Source organism: Sciurus vulgaris (assembly GCF_902686455.1).
Source record: "Sciurus vulgaris genome assembly, chromosome: 12".
Taxonomy (NCBI): domain Eukaryota; kingdom Metazoa; phylum Chordata; class Mammalia; order Rodentia; family Sciuridae; genus Sciurus; species Sciurus vulgaris.
This window is the reverse complement of record NC_136473.1, coordinates 45,990,414-46,011,530: the sequence shown is the minus strand read 5'-3', so window position 1 is coordinate 46,011,530 and position 21,117 is coordinate 45,990,414. Positions and strand designations below refer to the sequence as shown.

The following is a 21,117-nucleotide window of genomic DNA, read 5'->3' as shown; positions in this document are numbered from 1 at the left end:
TCATCTCCTCCTTCAATGCCTGCATTTGCTCTTTCATTTCCTCGTTTGCTTCCCTGATGTTTTAATTATGTACATTCTGAACTCCCTTTCTGACATTTCTTCTGCTGTGCTGTCATTGGGTTTTATTGATATAGTATCTAGGTTTGTTTGGGACATTTTCTTCCCTTGTTTTCTCATATCAGTCAGATGTCAGTGGGACTTTGTGATATTGCAGAATTCTTCTATTGGCTTATAGTGTCCCTGTAGATTTCCAGTGTATCACCTTCCTGCCTTCAGTAGCCTGAAGTCTTGGAGTACCTTGATAATGCAGTGCTTCCAAAGAAAGCTGCCCCTAGCCCACTACTGGTTCCAGGACTTGGAGCTGGCTCTGTGTGGAAAGGCTCTCACTGGGGGGCCTGCTCTGAGAAGCTGGCCGTGTGGGAGGAGCCCACTGCCGGAGTGCGCAGGGCTGCCTGGAGAAGACTCTAACTGCCCTGCCCTATTCTAATAAGCCGCCCGAATCCAGGCCTGCCGCCTGGGCTGATCTTCACTGGGTGGGGAAGACTTACCCGAAGGCTCTATTTTAGTACCAGTCTCTCAATGCCTCCCCTTCTTGAATCCTGGGTTCTGGAGCGACTGGAGATGCAGTCACCCTCTAGTCCGCCATCTTGGATCACCTCATTTTGATTTTTAAATACATTCATGAAAGTTACTGTGTTTTTCCCCTATAGCCAATACTTGAATTTAGCAATATATTTTCCAAATTGATTGGCTCACCATCACGTCCCTCCTTCCTCCTTGAATCAGTTTTGTTGCTGATGTCCATGCTTCAGTAGTTTCTTTGCGAATGTCGATGAGGAGTAAGTACTTATCATTTTCATATCTGGACACATTATCCTTTATAATAGATCTTTAATTATATGTAAGACACATTCTTGAGCTTGCAGAGTCATTCGAGTGAATTATCAAATCAGAGTGGATGATGAGAATCCCTTAATTTGTAGGCAGTTGATCAGAGGGCAGATGACAGCGGACCCTGCTTGGGTGGCTTTGTGAAGGGCTGAGCCCTAAAACCTGTGGAGTTTGATGCTAAGGTCAGCATTGTAGTTCACTCCTATCTTAGTCCTTTGGGGGCTGTTGTAACAGAATACAGCCAGCATTACTGAACAGAAATTTATTGCTTTATGGTACTAGAAGCTGGGAGGTCCAAAATTGAGGGATCGGGATCTGGTAAAGGCCTGCTTGCCATGTTATCTCATGGCAGAAGTGCCGAAGGATGGGAAGGTGTGGGCTGGATGGTGCACTCCACTCATCCTCTTAAAGGAAGCCACCCCTGAGATAAAAGCATTAATCCATTTGTGAGGGCAGAGCCCTCAATGGCTTGATCACCCCTTATAGGTCTCACCTCTTACTACTGTTACAGAGGCAATTAAATTTCAACATGAATTTGGGAGGGGACAAACATTTAAGCCATTAGCAGTTCCACTTGAGGGTGAAATGTTTGTGGGAGAGTCACTTTTTCACCAGTTATTACTGACATTCCTTCTCTCCTTTTACTCAGTGGAAGAAGACTGGAAAAACAATCTACCAAAAAGTTTTCAGTTTGCTGTTCCAAGGATGGATGCAGTACAAGTAAAATCAGTATGAGGGAAACATGGAGATTTTCCTTATAGTATTGACAAATAAAGATGATTTTTCTAGCTTTCTGTAGATTACCTGGAATTAACCCTAAGCAATATGCATTTAGTTGTATTTCAATAGATAACTCATGAAAAAAAAAGGTTAAAAATGGAATAGTTTCAGCCATTTTAATTGTACGGAGGACAAATTATTCTCCCTGTTGGGCAGGAAGGAATTCATTCATTTGAAAGCCTAAAGATATTACAGAATTTGATCATATTGAAATTGGTGGATTATGCTTATTATTTATCTACAGGCTTATTACTAATGTTTTGATGTCATTATATACCACTTGTTAGCAAGAGATATACATAGCTAAAAGTTTTATAGTACCTAATCCTCTTTTTGTCAACTAACTCTAACTGAAGTTTACACATAATGCCATTAAATTTGCTGAAAGGAGATCTGAAGGAAAAGAGTATTTGGTATCTTGTTCTTATGGGGAAAGTAATAAAAGAAAACTTAAAGGAAATGCCTCATCATTTATGGGATTAGAAACTGAGAGAAAGACTAAGGAAAATGAGGTATGTATTTATATGTGTTTATACACCTTTATTAGGATATCTAATCATGAGAAATACCATTTGTAGAAAGGTGGAATTAAGAATGCAAAATCATTGGACCGGGAGTGTAGCGTCATTGGTAGAGAGCTTGCTTAGCATGAGTGAGGCCCTGGATGGTCCCCAGCATTGAAAAAAAAATGCAAAATCACCATCTGAGAAAGCAGAGTGTAAAAACTCTGAAGCATTTATTAGTAAAGGAAATATAGCTTGGGAATTGAGAATAGCAAGTATATTTCAATTGCAATTTCAGTTGATAATAATCTATATTTAAAGACCATACATATCTACTGGGCTTAAATTCTTAAAAGAAGATAAGTGAACATGTTTTCTTAGGTCAGGGGACTTCAAATTAGCAGCATTTTTTTCTACAAGAAGGATAAAAATAAGGCTTTGGGTTCTTTGATTTGAGCCTTGATAGATAGTTGACCCATGATTTCATTGTCTCTAAGTTCTTTTTGATGGTCAGCATGTTTTTCCTCTTGGCCACTTCTGTAGATATTCATATTCTCTCTCTCTCTCTCTCTCTCTCTCTCTCTCTCTCTCTCTCTCTCTCTCTCTCTCTCTGTCTTCCCATGCTTTCCTTTTGGCTTTGCATATGTTCACTGTAATTTTTTTTTTTTTTATTGTTGCACTGTGATATTAACTTTCTTGATTTTCTGGTCACTTGGCTTCACTTTACCTGAGGCCTGAAATCTGTGAACTTAGTACTATTGAGAAAATAGTGCAATAAAGAAAAATAAAAATCTTAGGTTATTCACAAATATCATTTTCGGATTCCCTAAGAATGTTTCTGGACATCTGCAATTAAGTGTCCAAAAGAAGGTCGCACCAGTGATGTCTCAAGAGGTACTTTTATTTTTATGTTTATAAACAACATACTGAATATGTACTTGGAAAAAACTTTTCTTGTATGGGCTGCTTTGGACTTCATTTCTTTTTTTCTGCCAACCATTTGTAAGATTAAAGAACACTTAACAGAAGTAAACCCAACAATTACTATATATGATATAAATATTATTCTATACACTCAAGTATTTTGACAAGTTTAGATTCAATCACTTCACTTGTACACTGATAATATAACAAGAATATACTGTTTTGTTTCCTGTATCCTGAAAGATGGAATCTTTATATTTGTTAACTCAGAACAAGATTAAATTTTTACTCTCTTTAATACAAAAATCAATGAGGGCACATATTCTGTGGCTCAAAGGCAGTTTTCATGTTACGCTATACATGAGGCATACTCATTTGCTATGTGAAAAATCATGATTGGTGAAATGTAAGGGGATTATATTTTGCTGTGATGTATTTTCATGCTAATGAGGGGAAATATGTGGATAACCTTTGGTTTTCCTCAAATGATCACAGTCTATATGAACAATTTCTTAACTGTCCTGCTCCACTCTGATATGGTACTGAGAATTCAAGTAATTGTAGTTGGATCTCTGAATATTTGCTATTTTAAGCAATCAAATGCACATTAAGTGATTTAATAAAAAATCAAGTAATAGTATATTATTAACATACAAGTGAAGTGTTTAAAATGCTGCAACATGCAATTGATGAACTCCAATGTGGAGACTAAACAAGGACCTTGACTCATTGCTTGAATCTTGTAGAGGTTTTCATACAGAAAAGGAGTCATTTGATTTTGCTTTGAGGAATGAATGAAGGAAAGATTTCTGAGACATTCTACACATATATTGACAAAACAATTTTTGCATCATTTTAATATTGCTCTAGCAATATTATATATGCGTTTTAAAGCTTAGTGCAAACATTTTTTTATTTTCTCTAACTTTGCTTTAGAAGATTTCACATTACCAATTTATTGCCATGAGAAATACATCAAGCAGACTAGATTCTCTTTTATGGATTAAAATTCTTCCTATATAATAAACCTATGTGGGAAGTCACAATTTTATATTTTAGAGACTTTAATGCAGTGATTCTTCATGTTTTGAGATGTAAATAGATGATAAAAGCACTGTGATCACTCTTCAGGCAAAATGTCTATCTGTGTATGATCATTATGTCTGTTTTCCGAAGTGCATGGACCTTCTGTTGCCCATCTTTGACTTAGGGGTGAGCAAAACATTCTTTGAGGCCTATTCTGCCAGTATTACATGTAGGAGAGTTACATGATATAAACCCTGTTTTGTTTTGTTTTTTTCTTTAAATTTTCACTGTGTGCAGTTCATATGCACAATAATAATTGAAGTAAGCCCAGTCTGTCAGCTTTAATAGAACTAAAATAATCTCAGGTCAGAATGACTATTTAGTTACATCCCTGATAATGTAGTATAGGGCAAGAACACAAGAAGTTATTGTTGTGGCATTTTTACTAATAAATCTAGCCTTTCACATTTAATCATTCAGAAGTTGCATTGTGCACTGGTTAGTGCACAGGCTCTGTAGTCCGGCACCTGTGTTCACATCCTGAGTTGGCAGCAGCTTGGGTGTGTAAACTTGGACAAGTTACCTAGAGAGAATTGAGCATCTCAAGGAGCATAGGATAGTGCTGTTATATTGTAAAAACTCAATAAATGCTTTCCTAAAAATTGAAATAATCATGTCAGTATTTATAATATTTAGAATGGTGGTTTCAATCATAGGAAGGCTTTCTTATCTTTATGCTGGGCTGGTAATATGGGCTCAACTAGGAAGTTTCTGAGGCTCTTCTGCCTGATCCTGATCTTCCTCCAGCACAATTTCTGAGAAGGAAGGGGTGGGGTGGGGGACAGATGGGCCCCAGCATAGAGCCATGCTATGGCAACTTCCCCGTACACAAACAATCTGCAATGATTTTCAAGCCTGTAGATTAAAATGGGGAAGGATTCTCCATTTCTTTCTGCAATTTATATTCTGCATGTGAGCCCTTAGACATATTTCTTGATTTTAACTCTTTAGAGAACTTGTCTATCAAACAAACAAAACATCATTAAAGCTAATAAAAGAAAAAGACTTGAGAACTCTAGACTTAATTTTTTAAATTAGATATTTAGAAGTATTCCATTTGGTAAGGCAGTAGGTTTCATTTTTTCCAATGGCAAAATTTATTTTAAACAAAGAAATTAAAATAATTCCATTTTTAAACATTCCAGAGTAAAGCTCTGGAAGTAACAACATTTGGACACTAATTTTGACAATGGGCAGTTAAACAACATATGGTAGCATTTACAAAAGTGTGTAAGTAGATCCAAATTAACTCATTGGACATGTGTATTTCTGTCATGTACTTACCTAGGTGTTGCCTTATTTTGTGGGGCCAGTTGTTCTTTTGGTAATGTATCACATAGCAGATGGAAAATATTAACCACTATTTTCTGTACTTGTCAAATATGTTTTGTAATCATTACCCAAATTATATGTAGATGTACATACAAACATATATATAAATACACACATTGTACTAAATCACAGTAAAGAAAATGTTCATAAGATAGTGAACTATTGATGTGAAATGAAGTAGACTTTAACAAAAATAAATGTGTTGGATCTTAAGCTACACAGCAGTTTTAAAGGCCATACAGAAATAAATGACAGGGATTTGATTCTGATTTCTTGGATCATTACACTACATTTCCATATATATTTAGTATCTAACAAGTAGCCTATATCTTATAATTTAAAAAGTCACCTCTAAAAGATGGTAACCATTTATCATTAACTCAAATGTTTTAAGTAACCAGTAAAGAATATTCTGAAATGGTCTGTCTGATTATATCTTTGGAGTTAAGTCAACTCTTTAAGACCTTCATTTTTAACAGTTATGTTCAATGTGAAAACAGTCTTGATCATATTTCAGGATTTTTAAAAAATTGGTGAAAAAAGGTTGATTTTTTTTAACATCAAGCAGGTAGTGAGGGCTGGTCTTTCTGTGCTCTGCTGGATATTTGCTTGGTGTTTTGTTGAATTATTGCTTCCTTTTTGTGTACAGCATTAAAAATGAACAAGCTGGACAAGTGAGTTCTACTTTTCTTGAAATGCTGAATAGACTCCTGATTTTGTAGTGTATATCTAGGAGAAAAATGATCACAAAACCCACAATGCCATAACATACAGTATTTTATTTTCTGAAAACACTGTTAAAAAGGAATTAGCATAAAGTCTCCACCTTTTCTTTCTTGGAATGGACTGTCCTTTTTTTCTCAGATGTGCTTTCCATGTTGAGGCGAGGAAAACCTTTCTCTTATGAAATTAAGAACCCCTACAATTTGCAAAGAACTATTCTAGGTCTTAAAAGAGGTGAACCAAACACAGGAAGTTTCTAAGCACACACGGCAAATTCTAGAGGTCAAATTAATATGTAATACCATGCCAACAGTAATAAGTTCTATGAGCAGAAATGAAGTAGGCTCAGAAGTTCAAGCTATCTTGTCTCAACATTACAAATACCAGAGAGCTTTAAAAAAATTACTGAATCTTTGATCTTATCTGGATAATTCTATTTCAGCTGAATCAAGTATCTGGATTTTTAAGACCTTGGTTGAGTATAATATGCAGCTAAATTCAGGAACCACTAGGTTAGAGTGACAGTGGATGCTATTTTACATAGATGGTAAGAATGCCTTTTCATTAGGTAGCATGAAGAAATACCTGAATGAAGACAGTGAGCCAAGAGCATATCTGAAGTGCCTTCCAGGTAGATGGACCATACAGGGCAAGTCCTAAGATGAGTGGATGCCTGGGTTGCCCTGAACACAGGAAGGAGTTAAATTTAGGTGGAGTGGAATAAGGGCAAAAGCAAAATAGCTTGAATAGTCAGATTGCTCAGAGTCTAGTGAGGCATGGAAGGGATGATGAGAAGCCACAGGTGAATTTTGAGCAGGGAGATAAAATAATCTAATCTCTATATTTTAATGGATTACTCTGGAATGGTGTACAGACCAAATATCTGGTGCAAGAGTAGAAGAAGGGGAGCAGTTAGGAAACTACTAAAGTCAATCAAGCTAGAAAGAATGGTGGTTTAGACTCAGATACTATTAGCTGACCAAAGTGATGGGAAGAGGTTGGATCAGAGATAACTGGAGAAGGTGCAGCCAAAGGAATTTGCTCTTAAATTGAATGCTGGATGTGAGAGAAATAAAGAAGTCAGGGATGATGCCCAAGGCTTTGGCTTGAACAAACAGTTTTGGGTGAATGGTGGTGCCATTTACTAACTTGAATGACACCAGACAAATTTATCTTGGCAGGATGGAATCAAGAGTGTTGTTTTCGGGAATGTTAATGTTTGCGGTGAAATGATGTTGGAGTAAGTTTTGGTATTGAAAATATCCTCAAACAGCTGACAATGCTGGCTCCTTAATTTGATGTTTTTTAAAAAATTTATTTGATGTTGGAGATGGAACCCAGAGCGTCAGGCATGCTGAGCTCTCAGTATACTACTAAGCTACCAGCATCTGTAAATATTTTAAAGTAGTGACTTTTTATACTAAAAATCATGATTAGGAAATGTATTACTGCTTATAAATATATCTCAGTAAAACATGTCTATAAATTGGAGCATCAATAGTTTTAAGAAATTAAAGATCTTACTCCAACTTGGCTACTGAAATCAAGTGTTCTCTCTTAGAATTTCCTAAAGTAGCTACATTACAGTAGATTTAAACATTAGTCCAATAATAGATTTGAGGGATTTATACCAAAATATATTCATCACAGTGGCTGGACCAAATCCTTTCAGCTTCATGCCATATTACCTATTACGATATCTATGATATTATGAGACATCTGTATTCACAGCAACATCTCAGAAGAACATCAAGAATTTATACGAACCAGACAAAAATTTTCTTTCAGCCCCATTTGTGATGTCAGAATATAATGCGTTACACACATAGATATATAGATATTAATATTTAGCAGAGTCATGTTGAATGTCAGATATTTTTCATTTTACTTGACCAATGGAACAAATACTTCCTGATGATGTCAACAGCTATATCATGAACTTTAATGTTTGCAAGTAGATTTTCCTGGTGGCACAGAATGGATGCATAGGCATTGGAATTCAGAGTGTGTATTGCAACGTGTTTCAAATGGGAGTAAGATTCCTTCCATACTTCTCTGGCAATAGGAGCAAAAAACAAGTTACCTTTTTTCCATAGGGAGGGTAAAAAAAAGAAAATAGGAAATAAGAAACTAACATTAAAATTTCCAAGACTCTGGACAACTTTTAATGAAATTCATTCCTTAATATCCAATGGTATTATTATCACTAATTATATGTCTTTACATTGAAAAATGTATTCGGTTAAAAACTGCTCCTGTGGGGAAGGAATCACATTTTGCAATTTAATTTATTGCTGATTTGAAATTAAATTATAGCCAGATGCCACATGGACACCAGTGAGATTAAAAGTCTGTGCAGGTTGAGCCATTTTGAGTAATCTTAAGAGTCTCTTCATCAAACATAAAAAAAAAAGTAAGTAGCCAAGCATCTGTGAAGTCCCTGGAATGTTTTTCAGGTTAATGATGTTTTTTTCCACTGATTTCTTTATAGATCACGGAATTATTCCCCAAACATGACACAACGTATTTGTTGAGGAACTTCGGAAAAACACAAAAAGATTTTACCATAGAGGCCTTTGAAAACCAAGAGTGCTTCCTCCTGGATCAATAAAATAGCTGTCCATAGTGTTGGGAGCAACAATTTCAGGGGATTCCTGTTCTCCCTCTGCCTCAGCTAACAGTTCTCTGCTTTTTTTTTTTTTTTTATTTTTTAAAAATCTTTTCCAAATTATGAGATAGAATTAAAAGCAAGGTATTTCTGAGTGAAACTGCTGACAAAATCCTGCTGACACAAATAAAAATTGATCTTGGTGCAATTACATGAATCACACACACACACACACACACACACACACACACAAATGTGATAACAACAGCTAATGTGTTTAGCATTTACTTTGCACTCTTTTTCTTGATGTACCATTTAGTCCTAAATACAGCACTGTGATGTGGCGATTACTATTAGCCCCATTTTACGGATGAGGAAATTGGGCTGGGGGATTAAGTAACTTGTCCTAATCTATCCAGCCACTGAGTGGAGCAGCTGGAAACCCTGTGCTGGTTCTCCAAGCAGTCATGTCTATAAAATCTCTCAAGAGCACCCAGCATGTTCTCCCAGGCTTTCGGGTTCATGCTTAAGCCTAGATAAGGTGTATAACACTTCCTGTTCACCACTTCTGGAGAAGACTGCCCACACTGTGAGGCCTTTGGGTAGTTTTTAACATATGCCCTTAATAAACAGTGTCCTAGATCCTGGAGAGCTAAAGATACTCAGAAAGACTCAGCCAAATAACATTGTCTACTCATCCAGTAAAATCTGGTTAATGGGAAATCAGGAAAAAAAAAAAATCTGTCAAATAAAAACTTTACCTGAAAGTCAATTTGAAAAGGGGTTGAACTTTTGGTATCTAAAAATCTACAGTTGAAAGAAATCTCCAGAAGCAAACAATGGATCAATCCTGGTTTCTTTTTGTTTCAAGTAATTTCTTGAATATTAGTCTTTGTTTTAACATTTTTACATATTGTTCATTGCTATAATAGACAGACACAGCAGGTTTTCAGGTCTAAACTTCTCCAGTAGGAAAAGTCCTGTCTTGAAAGTGTTTCTAGCTAAAAACTTCTGCAAGCTCAGGCAACAGTTTGGAATCACAAACAACCTTGTTCTTTCTCAAATTGTTCCACTCAACAGTCATTCCTATTTACTCCTTGCCATGTATGGGCCTCTAAACCCTGCTGCCTCCCAGAATTCCTTTACTGTCAAGTATACCTTGTCACCTCTCCTGATTAATCTCGTTTCTCTACACCTGAGCAGGGGACAGACCCAAGGTTGGAAATGCACTTAGGCAGCATTTTCCCTTTGGACTGCCAGTCTGAGGCAGGCCCAGGTGGGTGGTGATTCAAGTTGAAAGTAACTTTGGCTCTGTCCAAGCTTTTGGTTTTGATCTGTAGGAAAATGCCTTTATAATGTGTGCCAGGGAAATGCAATTTTAAAAGTAACAATGTGCAGGGAATTGTTATGTAAGGATAAGATTTCTTCGTGGTCCCTTGGATGGCCTGTTTGAAAGGCTATATTACAAGGGGAAAAACTATAAAGTGAAGAGACAAGACAACCAAGGTTTGCATACAAAACACACTGTTATTAAGGCAATTGGAATTTAAGTATTCCATTTAAAGATCTTTGAAGCAGCCAAAATCTGTGGTTTTTCAAGAAATAAATCCATTTGCTGCTGTTGCTGTTATTGTTTCCTCCTAGATCATGGAAATATTGAAAAAATAATAAATCACAAGACAAGAAGAATCTTGTTTTCATATCACCTGGCATGAGATGATATGACTACATGATATTCTTAAAAAATGATCTACAAGGGGACTGGAAGGCTGTACCTGGATTGAAGAACATTTGCTTAGCATGTGCCAGACCTTGGGTTCAATCCCTGGCACTGAAAAAGAAAAAAAAATCTACTAAAGGAGATTCTTTGCTTTTCAAGAATGAATTGTTTTAGGTAAATTTTTATGTGGGACAATATAGCTCCCCCCAGTGGACTTCCAGGTCATGTTATTTCTCTTTTCCACTTTGTATAGCCTACTTTTATCTATGGAATGAAGTAGATAATCTTAAAAATCATTCAACACACTATCACAGTTTTTTAAAACATGAGTTATTAAAACAACCACTTTGGTCCTCCATTTATTAATATAATATAGCCATATTTACAGCCTGCTGATATATACTCCTATTTTTATCTCTCTGGTTAATTATTTTATTATTAATATTTTAGAGCACACCTAATGCTTATGCTGAGAATATGCTTAATGACAACGTGCTTGAATTAAACTGAAATATGTCAATATGTCATAATGAACATCTAAAAATGTATCATTAATAAGTAAAAACAATACTTTAAGTAGAATCTGGTTGGTGGGTATATGGCTATCCTCTGTAAAATTTTTCCAACTTTCCTTTATTCCCTGTATGAAAAAAAAAATCCAGATTTTATTTGCCTGATATGAACTTTCCAACTCTCCCATTAAAATACCAAAGAAAATTCAGAAAGATAAAATTAGAAACAATACTGGAAAATACAGGAGGAAGGAGAAAAGACTACAAAAATTGAGCACAAATTCCACAATTCCCACTATCATATCACTGGGGCATGGGCAGAGGCACACTATGTGTGCTCTGAATTCTAACCTGAGCAGCAGGGTAACGGCAATAAAGGAAAAGACTTTGACTCACCTCTACTGCCTTCCCCGAACAAGGTGTTCTCATGGGTTCAATACTGTACATGTACCCAGTACTCTACTTTCTGCACACAGGCTCTGTTTTAAACTGGTCAGATGCCCCCTCCACCTACCCACTTCCAGCCCTGCCACAACTGCTTTTTTCCTGTCTATTCAAACAGAAAAATTCCTAAAATTCTAGCCACACTGTAGCAGGTAGTGGTATGCCACTAGAATAGCTTTCCTCTGCCATTCCCTTCCAACATGATGTTCTGCTTTACTCAAGCCTGGAACAATGGAGTCAGATGACCATGGACTAAATGGTTTCTGCAGCTGTGAGCCCAAAATGAACTTTTCCTCTTCTCAATTGTTCTTGTCAGGTATTTTTGTCACAGAGATGGAAAGCTAATACAGAGATTACAAGCAGAGGGACATTCTTATGGTTTAGAAAGTCAAAACTATCTTGCATAAAATCTCTCAGACAATAGGAAAAAGAAGGGGGAAGATTTCTGTTGTGAAACCAGCATAACTTTGATACTAAAACCTGACAAGGACATACAGAAAAGAAAAGATCCCAACAAACCAAAATGAGTACTACATATACAGGAAAATCCCTCACTACATGGGTTCATATGAAAAATGCAAATTTAATATTAGTAAACCAATACGTGTAATTTATTGACAAAGGATATAAATCTTATAATAATTGCAAATTTGGAAAATATTCAGAAAAAAGTATTTGATGAAATTCATTAACATTCACTAATTAAAAACTCTCAGTAATTGTGGAACAGAAAAAAAATATTTGTAGCCTACCCCCCACAACAACAAAAAAATCTTCCAGAATCATCATATTGATGGTGAATCATTAAGAGTTTTCCTTGAGTTCAAGGAAAGACAGACTATTCATTATCATCTCTTTGATTCAACAAATTAGTATTGACGCTAAGCTGAGCAACAAAACAAGATAAAGTTCAGTTTTAGTGACTGGAAAGAAATAAAACTTCCAGAAGTCATTTTCTTGGATATGTTGTTCATAGATGAAATGACATGACACACAGATAAAATATTAGAGTTAATGAGAGTTTAGCAAGATAACCCTATATAAAAATCAGTACATAAACTTCAATTGCATTTCTGCAAACCAGGTGATAGCATCAAACAGAAATAATTATCTAGAAATAAATATGACTAAATATATATAAAATCTTCATGGGATAAATTGAAAAACTTAATTGAGACATTTATAAATAAATAATTGAAAAAAAACTTCATAGATTAAAAGATTCAATAATGCAAAGACTAAATTTTTACAAAACTGATTCATACATTCAAAATGATATCAATAACATATTTTTCAGTAAAATCTCAGGAACAATTCCAACTGATGTATGTGCATACTTGTGAAATTTGAAAAATTGATGGTAAAATGTATACAAAAGAAAAAAGGAAACCGGGCACAGTGGCCTTGCCTGTAATTCCAGTGGCTCAGGATGCTGAGGCAGGTGGACTATGAGTTCAAAGTCAGCCTTGGCAACTTAGCAAGGCCCTGTCTCAAAAAAAAAAAAAAAAAAAAAGGCCTGTGTGGTTAAGCATTCCTCCATTCAATCCTCTGTACCAGAAAAATAAAGAAAAAAAAATAAGCCTAAATTTAAAATGTCTATGAAAACTTTTAAAGACAAAAGTAGCCAAGGTGTTCTGAAAAAAGAAATGCATGGTAGGAGGTTTTCCTCTATTAGATATTAAGATAATTTTAAAGCTCTAATAGTTAGATGACTTGTAAACGGATCGAAGTAGAAAGATCACAAATGATCCTCCACATATATGGACCTTACTATATTGACAGAAGTGATGGAATGAGAAAGAAGATTCTTTCCATAAAATTTCTGAAATAATTGGATGTCCACATGGAATAAAATGAAATTAAATCTCTATTTTATATATATTTATATATATATATATATATATCAATTTTATATATATTTATATATATATATATCAATTGAATCTAATCAGATTAAGGCCAAAATGGAAAAGACAAATTTATAAAATTTTAGAAGATAATAAAGGTAACTACCTTTATTGCTTAAGAGAAAGGAAGAACTTCTTAAACATGATCCCAAAACCTAAAAACACAAAAAGGAAAAGATATAAAAACTCAATTATATTGAAATTAAGGGTATCATTTTTAAAACCATAAAAGCAGTAATAAGTATAGCTTAGTATAGGAGTAAATATTTTTAACTGTGTAGAACTGACAGAGGGCTAGTATTCAGAACATTTTGAGAATTTCTTCTTTGAGAAATCATAAAGAATGCTAAAAATGGGCAAAAGACTCCAAACAGGCACTTAGGTCCTTCACAAAAGGGGAAATCAAAATGGCCAAGAGATAGGAAAAATATCTCAATCTCATTAGGGATCAAGGAAATGTAGGTAATGTTATAATGAGATACAACTACAATATCATCAAATAGGTTTTTTTGGACTTCACTGTTCATTCACTTGACTCATATTTTCAAATATCTAGACATGTGGTAAGCAGAACTCCACTTGTTGAGAATGTTAGCCCAGATTGAGCACTGAGATCTTCCTAGTAAATAGTTTTGAATGTACTGAAAAGTTACAAGAATGATACCCAGAACTTTGTTTTCCTAGAACCATTTAGTTATCTAAGTTGCTACATGATTAACAGAAAGTGTAAGGTCTCACAATACCAAGAGTTGGCAAGGAAGTGGAACTGCAAGCCCTAACGAGTACAACAGACAAGAATTAAACTGGCGCAACTACTTTGGAAAATATTTTAACACTGTATGTAGTGTTATGCCTACCTTGTGACTCAGAAGCTTCACTCCTAGCCATATGCTAGATACATGTACAGTCTAGATACATGGTCACAGTACTTTTATTGATAAAATTGATCAAAACTGGAAACAGATGTTTATCATCAGCAGAAAGGACAAAGTGTAGTCATTTTATAAGATAAATCTTACACAGCAATGAAATTAAATTAAAGCTACACACGATATAGATGCATATTACAAATATTTATTCAAACTATAAAGAAAAGCAGGAAATGATTAGCATAAAAGTTGGAATAGCAGTGGCCTCTATGGAAGAGGCAGGGGTTGGGAGTAGGAAGGACTGCTGGGGCAGTTGCTACAGTGATCAAAATTTCTGTTTTGTAACCTACATGATGGTTGCAATGGGGTTTAATTTTTAAACTATTTGTTAATATGCATGTACATTTTCTATATGGGTAACAGCTCAAAACACAGATGTATATTTGCACATGTGTGAGAAAGAACTGATTTTTGGTTTGGTTTGTGTGGTCCCAAAAACTTGTACAACAAAGCAGAAATTTATTAGCAATAATAAAAATTTTACTATCTTAAAAAATGAAAAAGAGAAAATAAGTATTCAGGTACAAGAAGGAAAGTCTTTATAGTTCAAAGATAGGCAAGAATTGAAATACAAAAGAGCTGGTGAGCTCAAGCAAGTGAGCTTCATCCAGTGACATATTTGATCCCCTTTTTGCTGAATTCTTTTAGGTTTATAGTGACTCCTAAAATAACTATGTTCCTGTTTTCTCCTAGAAGATTCCAGAACAGAATATTTTTTTTTTCTAAGCTGAAGCCTCCTTTATTGTGGAGAAGAGAATGAATCACATCTATTCACTCAGAGTTTTGCTATGTCTTTGAAGTTATGAAATTATAAACCACAACAGCAAAAATGAATAATAACAATATAACTGGGTTATATTTGTAGAAGTTAGAAGGTATATATATTCCTAATTCAGAAGTTACACACTGCTATAGGAATATTACATTATTGGTTTTGTCCATCATAGTTATAGACAAGTTACAATTTTATATATTAAAAGAATCCTAACTTTAAATAGTACTAAATTAGTTCTGAAACTTTTAACTCCTCCCCAAACAAACAAAAGTACAACTAAAATTACCTGTGCACACATAAAGCTACCATCAAAATTACTTCCTACAACTGGCACAAGCATGACTCTACATTCTCAGAAAGAAAAAAGATCTTTATGTTCTGCATAAACTTACAATGAATGTTCAAGTAAGAAGTAGTTAGGGGAATTAAAAGACCAAGGAAGAGTGAATAGCTCTCTTAGAGTTGATGGAGGAAATACACATATACATTCAGATCATGACATTGCTAATTTTCAAATGTTTGAAATAATCATCTTGACTAGTACATTAAATCATAGTAATATGGTTTAGAGTAATGGGTGAAATTAAGCAAATAAATAAAGACTAATTTTGAAAAATCCATCCAAAATGATTAATTATGTTATGAAATGACTTTATAGGAAATGAGTAATTTCCCAAAGACACTTTTGTAGGACAGATAATCTTTGGTTTGGAGAACACCTGCAAGCTAAGATATATTTGTTCTGGAAGAGTTCTGCCCTTTTCTGTGGGTCCACACTACACCAGGTCAATATGTCCAATTCTCTCTAATTCTGCAGTTGAGACAAATGAATCAAATTTAGAACTGGAAAGAAAAAAGCACACGGTAAACTTTATAATTTTGTTTACTATAGTGTAAAAAACTCAAGAGTTGGAAGACCTGGATTCCCGACGCTTAGTTGCATGATTTAGAGCAAAACACACTTTATAGATTTTTCATGTATAAACTGGGGATGATGATATTTATCTTGTCTACACCAGTTGGTTGTTGGAAAGATAAAATAAATAATGTGTTATGAAAGTTCAAAGTAAATAACAAACAGGACTCTGTGCTGCTTGTTGTACCCTGTTTTCCCAGCATCTTTGGCCAACCTGGCTCTGACCTTCTTATTGGACCTCAGGACCCTGTCATGGAGCAGTGACAGGATGACAGCAGTAACAGCAGGAACTATAGGAGATGAAGAAGCTGAACACAAGCTGTTGACTCAAAATGCTAGCTACACCCTCTTTTAGATTTATAGCTGGGAAGAATATTTCTGAAAATTACGGTTAACAGAAATGTATCTGAGCAATCTTTTCACTCTTTTCTTTCATTCTGATTTTTAAAATTAAGATTTAGGAAAAAAAAAAAGATTTAGGATTGGTAAGGAAAAGGGCTCTTACTCTGAAACAATCATTTTCTCTACTGGAAAGTGCTTCATCCACAATGTTGAGTCATGGAATGAATTGAAAAAGGTGGAATTTGCTTTACTAAGTATTGCTTGAGACAGGCAGGACTGTACAGGTCTTCAAAATGGTAACATTTACAAAATGTAATACATCTTCTAATGGGGTATGGAGAAGAATGTCTAATGAGAGAGTTCTCTAGACTTCTCTGGGGCAGAACACAAGTTTTGCATTGATGTAACAGGCACTCATGAACATGTAAGCACAGGATCACCTTAGAAATGAATCTTCTCACTTTTCTTTTTGAAAGTTCACAGGCTAAAGAGTGAATGTTGTTAAGGCTAAGGAATGTATATATGTGCATAGGAACTTGACAAAATTGAAACCAAAGCCTACCAGACTAACTAGTCTTTCTGCCAAAACAGGATTTCTCAACAGTGGTGCTATTGACATTCTGAGTTAGGATAGTCCTTTGTTGTAGGAGGCTGTCCTGTACATTGTAGGATATTTAGCAGCATCCCTTGTCTCTACTGACTAGATGTCAGTACAATCCCCAAACTGTAAAAAATGAATGTCTGCAGACTTCACCAAATGATTCTTGGAAGGCAAAACTAATCCTGGTTGAAAATCACTGCATTAAAAACACTAATTTACTATACAAAAATACTCTTTCTGCTTCTTGAAATTTGTTGTTAAGAAGAAATAGTTTGTGAGTAAATGGTCAAAAAATTCAATAGTTTTCTAACAATTCTTTTTGACACTTTGCAATTTATAACATATTCATACAATATTATGTAAGACAGAGAAGGAAGGAAGTAAATACTAAGTATTTACTATATGCTGTCTGCTAAATGACTTACTTTAAATATATTCTTTCATTTATAACTCACAGAATCTTTACCTGGGAGTTATTTTCCACCATTTTACAGGGGAGGAAACAAGTTTAGAAATGTTAAGCAACTTTCCCAAGGAATACAGTTGACCATCTGACTTCAGGTTTTACTACTCTATCCATCCCACATCACAGCTCCCTGTGAAACACTGATCATTTATACTTGAAGCTAAGAGTAGCAATTATAATCTATGTGTGAGAACTAGCTATATCATAAGGGCCCCAGTCATTTTTTCATGGTACTGTCATACTTTTCCATTTTACAGTTTAAGAGTCTGGTTCAAAATCACCAAGTTTCAGGCCTATGATATGGTTTGAATATGGTTTGTCTTTCCAAAGGATTCTTGTATGCTCCTCAGTGAGGCAATTTTGAAATCTGGTGTGGAACCTTTAAGAGGTGGAACCTAGTGGGAAGTAGTTAGGTTGTTGAGCGTGCTTCACTAGGAAGGAACTGATATAGTTTGCATGGACCCTGGTTAGTTCTTATGAGAGGCTTTTATAAAAGAGGAAGCCTGGCCCTACCCTGGTCTGTCTGTGAAATCCCATCTTGCCATGTGATCTCTCCTGGTACATGCTTCCACCATGATGCCATCCACCATGAAGTCCTCACCAGAGCTGAGCCAGTATTAGCACCATGCCTTGAACTTTCTGAACTGTGAGTTAAACAAAACTCTTACGAAGTGTCAAACCTCAGGTGTTTATAGCAATGGAAAACAGATCAATACAGCATGTATCAGCATTTAAATATAGTTCAATATTCTATAAGAGGCACTATCACAATTAGTGATTAGTTTGATAGGTACTATCAGACACAATTGCTGTAAGTCATTCAGTTATAGGCTCATCTATCTTTCTGGTTTGGGATTAAAAGTATCATTAGGTAAAAGTAGGAATATACAGAAGAATATTCTAAGTATCAGGATAGGTACAGTAGCAAATATTACTGAGGATTTTCAGCAATGAAGGGTATGCAATCACATAAATAAATTTGAAATTAAATATTAGATACACATTTTCTTAAAAGTCCTTTGGTCACTGCATCTTCAAGGATGCATTTCCAATTCTTTCAGGTGTCTTGTTCTCAGGAACTATCTAATCTGCCATCACACAGCTCAAGCTTTCCCTTAAGTACTCTCTTCATCACTGATTCCCTATGTCCCTCCTTCTTTTGCTCTCTCCTAAATTAGTTTCCCTTTATTTACAGAGTAAAGCTGTTAGCTTGTCCTCCTCATGCTGGGGTTTATCTCTGCATGTTTAAAGACACATTCATCACTTCTCCAAAAGGTCACTCGCTCACCCTGTATAGCACTGAAGAACTGACAAAGACTTTACAATTTCTTTCTTCTGTAACCCATCCCCATCTAACTTCTCTGAAGCTCTGTTAGGTGGAAGAATTCAATTTTGACATTTCTTCTCCCAATGATAAGAATTACCTAGCCAACCTCCCACAGACACCTTGAAAAGAAGAGGTTTTTATTCATTTTTTCAAGTTTTTCCCCTGTGTTTAATTTTTAAATACTTTATATTGAAGTAAATTACATACTGAAAAGTGTACAGTTTGTAAGCATACATCTCTATTAATTTTTATTAACTGGAAAAACTCGTGTAACCAGCATCCAGAACAACAAACAATATTACAAGCATTCCAGAAGCCTACTTATTCCCTTTACCAATCAGTTAAATATTTTTAGTGACAGTTTGCATATGCAAGAATATACTCTCTAACCAAGAGATTTGCAATGAATAACGTGCTTTTATTACTGCATTCAATCATACATTCATCCATGAGACACAATTGCTTAGTTTGTTATCAAGTTATTGAAAAATATATCATATTCATATTGTGGTTTAGGGTTTCAAGAAGTAAACAGAAACATCATAGATCCCTGTCTTGGTGTTTTTCAGAGTACATCAATCTTTCTTAGGTGAGGTTCTCTTCTAGTTACCTAAGAACCCTCAATTTTCTTTGGGTTTTATGTTAGTTAACTTTCTATCACTGTGACAAAATACCTGAGATAATCAACTTAGGAGAAGGAAATATTTATCTTGTCTTATAGTTTCAGAGGTCTCATTGTATGGTTGGTTTTTTCCTTTGATTTTGAGCTTATGGCAAGGCAGCATTGGCAAGGCAGCCTATCATGACAAGGAGCACATGGTAGAAAAAAAGCTACTCACCTCATGACATCCAGTAAGAGAAACGGAGGAAAAGGGATCAGGGTTCCAATATCCTCACCTCAAGGGCACGCTCCTTGTGACCTAACTTCCTCCCACCAGGCCACTTAAGGTTCCACCACTTCCCAATAGCACTATAGGCAAGGTGATCAAACATGGGCCTTCCAGGGGCACTTATTCAGAACAATGGCAGTTTCAATGGACATGATATATTTTAATTAGTGGTTACAGCTCTGCCATCAGATCTTACACTGTGTGTGAAGTTTATTGTTCTCAGAATCACCACCACCATTATTTTATACTGTAATCATCTCTGCACATGTTGCCCCTGAAGTTTGGGGGAATTCTCTACCCTGGTGGATCTTACCTCTGGAACTACATAAAATTACCCATAGAATTAAATAAAACAAAAGCAAAATATCCCTCAGGACCCACACTAGATCAAGACATCAGAATATTTTGAGAAATGGCATCCAGTATCAATTGTCTTAAAGTACTGGGTATCTCTAAAGTATAACTCGTGTTGGAAAGCATTACAACTTCTCAACCTCTCCTGGAGCTCCCTTCAATCTCAATTTTAAGCATATCAGCAATACCAGAAGATAACTAAAATTTCAGCCCAAATTGGAATCTCCAGTTACCCTTTGAACACAAGGTAGGACTTTTTGCATTTAGTTAAAGGATTACCCTTAAGGTTATCAGAAACTGACAGACTACCTCCATTATTTCTAATATTTCATTGTACACTGGGTAGGAATGATCAGATGACCCAGAATTCCTGCCATGAAGATCTGTTCATTAGAATCCATCCTCAAGGGAAGCCAAGTCTTCTTCTACCTTCATTTGGTAGATTCGATTCAGGACTGGAGGGCTACCCCTAAGTACAGCCACATAAGCAAGAGGCTCCCTTTTGTCTTGGGAGACAGTTTTACCACCAACAATCATCAGTCACTCACTGGCTACATCTTTTACTTTGAATCTGCTGTGGTGTCCTAAGAGAGGAAAATGAATTGAGAAGATTGTTTGCTCAAAGTGGTTGGCAAGGAAAGGGAGTATCCTAGAAGTTCAATTTGCAATGAGTTCTAAGAGATGTGTCAGCATTGTCAGCATTGTTGGGAGGGCTTGCCTTACAAAGAAAAATGAGTCTCAGTTATGCTAGATGAATAAATTCTAGAGCTCCACTACATAACACATCTCTATAATTAACAGTAGTATACTGCACACTTAAAATTTTGTTGAGAGGTCAGATCTCGTGCTGAGTGTTCTTCCCACAATTAAAAGACAGAAGAAAAATCAATATTTGTTTCCTTTAATCTGATCATATGCCTGCTTTCTCTGGCTCTTTATCACTGGGAAGGGTGGTAGCCAAAAGACCTTCTGTGAAATTGTATCCTGCCCCACTACCTGCATGATGTAGATACTAAAGGAGGGCAATGACTTAAGAAAGCATGACAGGAGATGTGTCAACAAACCTGGAGTTCATAAACAGATATGA

General features: G+C 35.5%; 1 long non-coding RNA gene across 1 annotated transcript in view; it reads right to left on the bottom strand.

Annotated features, from left to right (window-relative positions):
• Positions 1-5,742: 5,742 nt before the first annotated feature.
• Positions 5,743-21,117, bottom strand: part of LOC306641704 — a 28,482-nt gene continuing 13,107 nt past the window's right edge. Inside the window, exons 2-4 of the long non-coding RNA XR_013758248.1 lie at positions 11,139-11,207; positions 10,623-10,678; positions 5,743-10,487 (exon numbers count right to left, since the gene is read on the bottom strand). This is a non-coding gene — a long non-coding RNA (uncharacterized lncRNA). The remainder of the gene's footprint in view (positions 10,488-10,622; positions 10,679-11,138; positions 11,208-21,117) is intronic.